Below are 6704 nucleotides of genomic sequence, written 5' to 3'. Positions count from 1 at the left end.
CACTGTAATGTCTGGACAAGGAAGAGTAAGAGGAAGGGGCCCAGGGAGAAGAGCAGGCCCAGTGAGACATGCAGTGAGAGGTGCAGGAGCAGTGAGAGGTGCAGCAGCAGTGAGAGGTGCAGTGAGAGGAGCAGGTGCAGTGAGAGGTGCAGTGAGAGGTGCAGTGAGAGGAGCAGGTGCAGTGAGAGGTGCAGCGAGAGGAGCAGGTGCAGTGAGAGGTGCGGTGAGAGGAGCAGGTGCAGTGAGAGGAGCAGGTGCAGTGAGAGGTGCAGGAGCAGTGAGAGGTGCAGTAAGAGGAGCAGGTGCAGTGAGAGGTGCAGTGAGAGGAGCAGGTGCAGTGAGAGGAGCAGGAGCAGTGAGAGGAGCAGGTGCAGTGAGAGGAGCAGGAGCAGTGAGAGGAGCAGGTGCAGTGAGAGGAGCAGGTGCAGTGAGAGGTGCAGGAGCAGTGAGAGGTGCAGTGAGAGGAGCAGGTGCAGTGAGAGGTGCAGTGAGAGGAGCAGGAGCAGTGAGGGGTGCAGTGAGAGGAGCAGGAGCAGTGAGAGGTGCAGCAGCAGTGAGAGGTGCAGTGAGAGGAGCAGGTGCAGTGAGAGGTGCAGCAGCAGTGAGAGGTGCAGTGAGAGGTGCAGTGAGAGGAGCAGGTGCAGTGAGAGGTGCAGCAGCAGTGAGAGGTGCAGTGAGAGGAGCAGGTGCAGTGAGAGGTGCAGCAGCAGTGAGAGGTGCAGTGAGAGGTGCAGTGAGAGGAGCAGGTGCAGTGAGAGGAGCAGGAGCAGTGAGAGGAGCAGGTGCAGTGAGAGGAGCAGGAGCAGTGAGAGGAGCAGGTGCAGTGAGAGGAGCAGGAGCAGTGAGAGGAGCAGGAGCAGTGAGAGGAGCAGGTGCAGTGAGAGGAGCAGGAGCAGTGAGAGGAGCAGGTGCAGTGAGAGGTGCAGGAGCAGTGAGAGGTGCAGTGAGAGGAGCAGGTGCAGTGAGAGGTGCAGTGAGAGGAGCAGGAGCAGTGAGAGGTGCAGTGAGAGGAGCAGGAGCAGTGAGAGGTGCAGCAGCAGTGAGAGGTGCAGTGAGAGGAGCAGGTGCAGTGAGAGGTGCAGCAGCAGTGAGAGGTGCAGTGAGAGGAGCAGGTGCAGTGAGAGGTGCAGCAGCAGTGAGAGGTGCAGTGAGAGGTGCAGTGAGAGGAGCAGGTGCAGTGAGAGGTGCAGCAGCAGTGAGAGGTGCAGTGAGAGGTGCAGTGAGAGGAGCAGGTGCAGTGAGAGGTGCAGCAGCAGTGAGAGGTGCAGTGAGAGGTGCAGTGAGAGGAGCAGGTGCAGTGCGAGGAGCAGGAGCAGTGAGAGGTGCAGTGAGAGGAGCAGGAGCAGTGAGAGGTGCAGTGAGAGGAGCAGGAGCAGTGAGAGGTGCAGCAGCAGTGAGAGGTGCAGTGAGAGGAGCAGGTGCAGTGAGAGGTGCAGTGAGAGGAGCAGGTGCAGTGAGAGGTGCAGTGAGAGGAGCAGGTGCAGTGAGAGGAGCAGGAGCAGTGAGAGGAGCAGGTGCAGTGAGAGGTGCAATGAAAGGAGCAGGGCCAGGGAGAAGAGCAGGCCCAAGGAGAGGGCAAGGTAGAGGTGTAAGAATGCATGGTGGTGGTGGCATTCCAAGGGCTGCAAGAACAGCAGTCAGTGATGAAATTTGTGCCACTATCATTGACCATGTAATCAACCACGGTCTTTCACTAAGAGAGGCTGGTGAAAGAGTGCAACCCAATTTGAGGCGGTCAACGGTTGCCTCCATTATACGCATCTTTCAACAAACCAACAGGTAAGTATTGCATTTTACATGGATTGTTTCTATTCTCACTTGACATGTCAATGAGGCCATACAGTAATGCATATGTTGATTCTTTTTGTCCCTCTAAAGAATGCAACGTCTTCCTCCCCCTGGGGGAAGAGGAAAGCTCCTCAGTGATGATCAAGAGCTTGCCATTGTAGAAATGGTTGTTGCAAATAATGCAATAAAACTGCAGCAATTGCAAATGCAGGATTACTCCTTCACAGATGTCAGGTTGGACCCTACAATACTGAGCGCCTCCTTGCCTTTCTCAATGATCTCCACCAGCGCCTGGTTCCAGAGCAGGATCAAAAGGGTGAAAACATGAGGACCTTTGTAATCACCTGGGACAATGTGGCTTTTTATCATTTGCAAGCAATAACAACATGGTTTGAAGTCCACCCAAGACTGGTACGTCTCTTCCTTCCACCCTATTCACCTTTCCTCAACCCCATAGAGGAGGTTTCAGCATGGAGGTGGAAGGTTTATGACCATCAGCCACATGTCCAGATGTCCCTCCTTGAAGTCATGGATGCTGGCTGCAGGGACATCACAGTTGATGACTGCCAAGGGTGGATCTGACATACCAAGCAGTTTTATCCCAGGTGCATCACCTTGGATAATATCAGATGTGATTTTGATGAAAACATGTGGCCTAACCCTGAAGATCGCAGAGATTATATACAGTAATTTTGTGCTTTTTTAAGTTCCCGCCCTTTTTATCTGGGCTTTTGCTGTTGTTTTTTTGTTCAGAATGCTCTTTTGTGTTTCATGGATATTTTGTTCACTGTAAGCAATACTGTAAAACTTTTTTCTGCTCTATCATATTGTAAACAGTATTTCTACTGTACCTCCTGTAGTAAACAGTAAAGGAAAAAAAAAACTGCTTTGCTTTTTACTGGAATGCTTCTGAATGTGAATATTACATGTGGACATAGAGTTCCCAACCAAGAAATTTAGTGTAAAAACAGTGGATTGCATGTTTTGCATGCATATACCTGTACAACTGAAACATAAAAGTCTATGCAGTTTTTGTAAAGTCAACAATAGCCAATATTTTGAAACCTGGTGTACTTTGATTGACTGCATGTACCTTGTGAAGTGAAAACTGTAAATTCTGAACCAACATGAGCAATCACAACCAAATTCCTGAGGAAGTTTGAGTTTCATAATCAAAGACTCCAAAACTAAGAACAGAAAGGCTAAATGGAGATGGATACACATTTTGTGTTTACTGAAGTGATTTCCTGTCATGGGTTTAAGAGCTTTCCAAGGGATCACAAGATATAATCTTAAGGCTCAGAGATAATAACAGTTGAGGAAAGAAAACAGCTCATGCTTTATGGTAGTGTGAGTTGTTTTCTTCTAACGTACTTTATGGTACTTAGGTAAAATGTCAAAAATGGTGCTATTGGATGTTGCAAAACCTTTAAAATTGTATGGTACATTGTTGTTTATTCTTTTGGTATGCTGCCTTGACAATAACATGACTTGAAGCTTACACAAAGGACCAAATTTTGAGGTCAAACAGTGCTTTAAACAGTGTTCCAAAGTGCCTAAGTCTGTCCGAACTGCTTCCATCTCTGTTGTTGGATGACTCCACCCTGCCAGCATTTGCATCCCACTCACCCTCCTGAAAACCATAATCACTGCTGTCTCAGCTGCCCACTTACTGCTACTGCATTTCTCTATCTCATTACCCTTTCTTTTTATTTCCTTGTCGTTGTCATGGCTTTGTCATGTTTGCTGTTGGGTACATACGAGGCTGCTGATTGTGTCTTGTTTACCGTGTGGCTTTGTCGCGACTTGTTTTTATGTCCTCCAACATTTTTCCTCCACATTTCTGTTTATTCTGATCCATTATCTGTCCGTGCACATTGCCGTGTGGCAGTTTGGTAATTAAATGTGCTTGGACTAAATAAAACAGCCCAGTTCAATTTACATAAGGATACTTACAGCATACTTACAGCACTTTCACTGTAATCTAACTGTAGCTGAAAGGTTTGTTTGAGGTCATGCACAAGAGCCATAACCATGGCTCAGGATGAAATAAGAAACAATGTAGTTTATTAGCACATAATCTGAAATAGTACTCCTACTAATAATACTCCCTGTGAGTAAATTATTAACTGTCACGTTGGGGTAAAAGGGAAAACTATGGAAGGGAATGGTGGACCCAACGCAGTGAACTCAGGAGGCAAAGATAAGGGAACAAACAAAGGGCGAGCTTTATTAAAAAGCTGAATACAAAAACAAATGGCAGACAAAAAAGAGCAAAGGCAAAGTAGCAAACAAAAATCAGACCAAGTAACAAACAAGCATCAGACAAAGTAGCAAAAGAAAACAGCGAGACAAAGTACAAACCAAAGATTCAAAGTTCAACTTAAACATGGCAAATTCAAAATCAAAACATACCAAAACGGGACTGAAGACTGGAGCATGGAGCATGGAGCATGGAGCATGGAGCATGGAGCATGGAGCAAAACACACAAGACAGAATCCAAAAAAGCACAAGACAAAATCCACAAGACAGAATCCAACAAACAGAATACAATGACTGGGCGAGGAGTGAAGGAAACACAGAGACTAAATACACACACACTAACGACATGACGAGGCACAGGTGAGGAGAGAGGAGGAAGGAAACCAGGTGTGATAATGAGGGGGAGGAGCACAGAGGAACAGACCAGGAGGGAACAAGACAACAGACAGAGGGAGCCAGAGGGGAGAACTTAAAGGACACATGAGGGCATGGAAGATCAAAACAAGAGACACAAGACATGGAGAAGGCAAAACGAGACACAAGACATGGAGAAAGCAAAACATAACACAAGACAAGATACAAGGATGAAAATCAAATACAAGGAACCAAAAACCAGAAACAAGAACAAAAACAGGAGACATGACAGAACCCCCCCCTTAAGGGACAGCTCCCAGATGTCCCTCAATACTAGGGTTCAAAGTCCAAATGAAGCCGGGAGGGTGGAGGGGGTCAGGAGGAGGGCCAGAGTCAAAGCCGGGAGGGTGGAGGGGGTCAAGGGGAGGGCCAAGGTCCAAACAAACATGAGGGTGGAGGCGAGGACTGGAGCCCACTGGAGTCCAGGGACCAAGGCAAAGGCGCAGGCTTGAACCTGCTGGAGGGCGACGACGAAGACGTAGGCGCGGTCTTGAACTCGCCGGAGGGCGACGACGAAGGCGTAGGCGCGGCCTGGAACTCGCCAGAGGGCGGCGACGAAGGCGTAGGCGCGGCCTGGAACTCGCCGGAGGGCGGCGACGAAGGCGTAGGCGCGGCCTGGAACTCGCCGGAGGGCGGCGACGAAGGCGTAGGCGCGGCCTGGAACTCGCCGGAGGGCGGCGACGAAGGCGTAGGCGCGGCCTGGAACTCGTCGGAGGGCGGCGACGAAGACATAGGAGCGGCCTGGAACTCACTGGAATCCGGCGACGACGGCGAAGGCGAAGGTGCGGGCTGGAACCCGCTGGAGGCTGGCGACGTAGACGAAGGCGAAGGCGAAGGCGTAGGTGCGGGCTGGAACCCGCTGGAGGCTGGCGACGTAGACGAAGGTAAAGGCGTAGGTGCGGGCTGGAACCCCCTGGAGGCTGGTAACGAAGGCGAAGATGCGGGCTGGAACCCGCTGGAGGCTGGCGACCTAGACGAAGGCGAAGGCGTAGGTGCGGGCTGGGTTCCCCTGGAGGCTGACGACGAAGGCGAAGGCGAAGGCGTGGACGGAGACCCACTGGCGACCAGACCACTGGCTGGGAAACCCTCAAGGTTCTTGGCCGGACCACCGACGGAGTTTTGCCGGGAGCTGGTGGTCTGAGAACCGATGAAGGGTCTCTGGCAACAAACGACCTTGGCCGGACCCCTAACCGAGGAGCAGGCACTGGACTCGGCTGGGTCTCCGACCGAGGACCTGACACTGGATTTGGCGTGAGACTCGTTCAGACCTCCGACCGAGGAGCAGGCACAGGGCTTGGCGTGGGGCTCGGCCGGGCCTCCGACCGAGGAGCAGGCACAGGGCTTGGCGTGGGACTCGGCCGGGCCTCCGACCGAGGAGCAGGCACAGGGCTTGGCGTGGGACTCGGCCGGGCCTCCGACCGAGGTGCAGGAGCAGGCGCTGGACCTGGCGTGGGACTCGGCCGGTCCTCCGACCGAGGTGCAGCACCAGGCGCTCGACCAGGCGGGGGACTCGGCCGGGCCTCCGACCGAGGTGCAGGAGCTGGCGCTGGACCTGACGTGGGCCTCGGCCGGTCCTCCGACCGAGGAGCAGGACCAGGCTCTGGACCTGGCGTGGGCCTCGGCCGGTCATCCGACCGTGGATCAGGAGCAGGCGCTGGCCCTGGGGTGGGCCTCGGCCGGTCCTCCGACCGAGGACCAGGAGCAGGCGCTGGACCTGGCGTGGGCCTCGGCCGGTCCTCCGACCGAGGAGCAGGAGCAGGCGCTGGACCTGGCGTGGGCCTCGGCCGGTCCTCCGACCGAGGAGCAGGAGCAGGCGCTGGACCTGGCGTGGGCCTCGGCCGGTCCTCCGACCGAGGAGCAGGAACAGGCTCTGGACCTGGCGTGGGCCTCGGCCGGTCCTCCGACCGAGGAGCAGGAACAGGCTCTGGACCTGGCGTGGGCCTCGGCCGGTCCTCCGACCGAGGAGCAGGAACAGGCGCTGGACCTGGCGTGGGCCTCGGCCGGTCCTCCGACCGAGGAGCAGGAACAGGCGCTGGACCTGGCGTGGGCCTCGGCCGGTCCTCCGACCGAGGTGCAGGAACAGGCGCTGGACCTGGCGTGGGCCTCGGCCGGTCCTCCGACCGAGGTGCATGAACAAGACGTGGCGTGGGCCTCGGCCGGTCCTCCGACCGAGGTGCATGAACAAGACGTGGCGTGGGACCGCCGACTGGGGGCCACTGGCAGGTGTCGATGGGGTTGA

The sequence above is a fragment of the Acanthopagrus latus genome, chromosome 16 (genome assembly GCF_904848185.1).
Source record: "Acanthopagrus latus isolate v.2019 chromosome 16, fAcaLat1.1, whole genome shotgun sequence".
NCBI lineage: Eukaryota > Metazoa > Chordata > Actinopteri > Spariformes > Sparidae > Acanthopagrus > Acanthopagrus latus.
The sequence above is the reverse complement of the archived record's forward strand: the minus strand, read 5'-3'. Positions refer to the sequence as shown.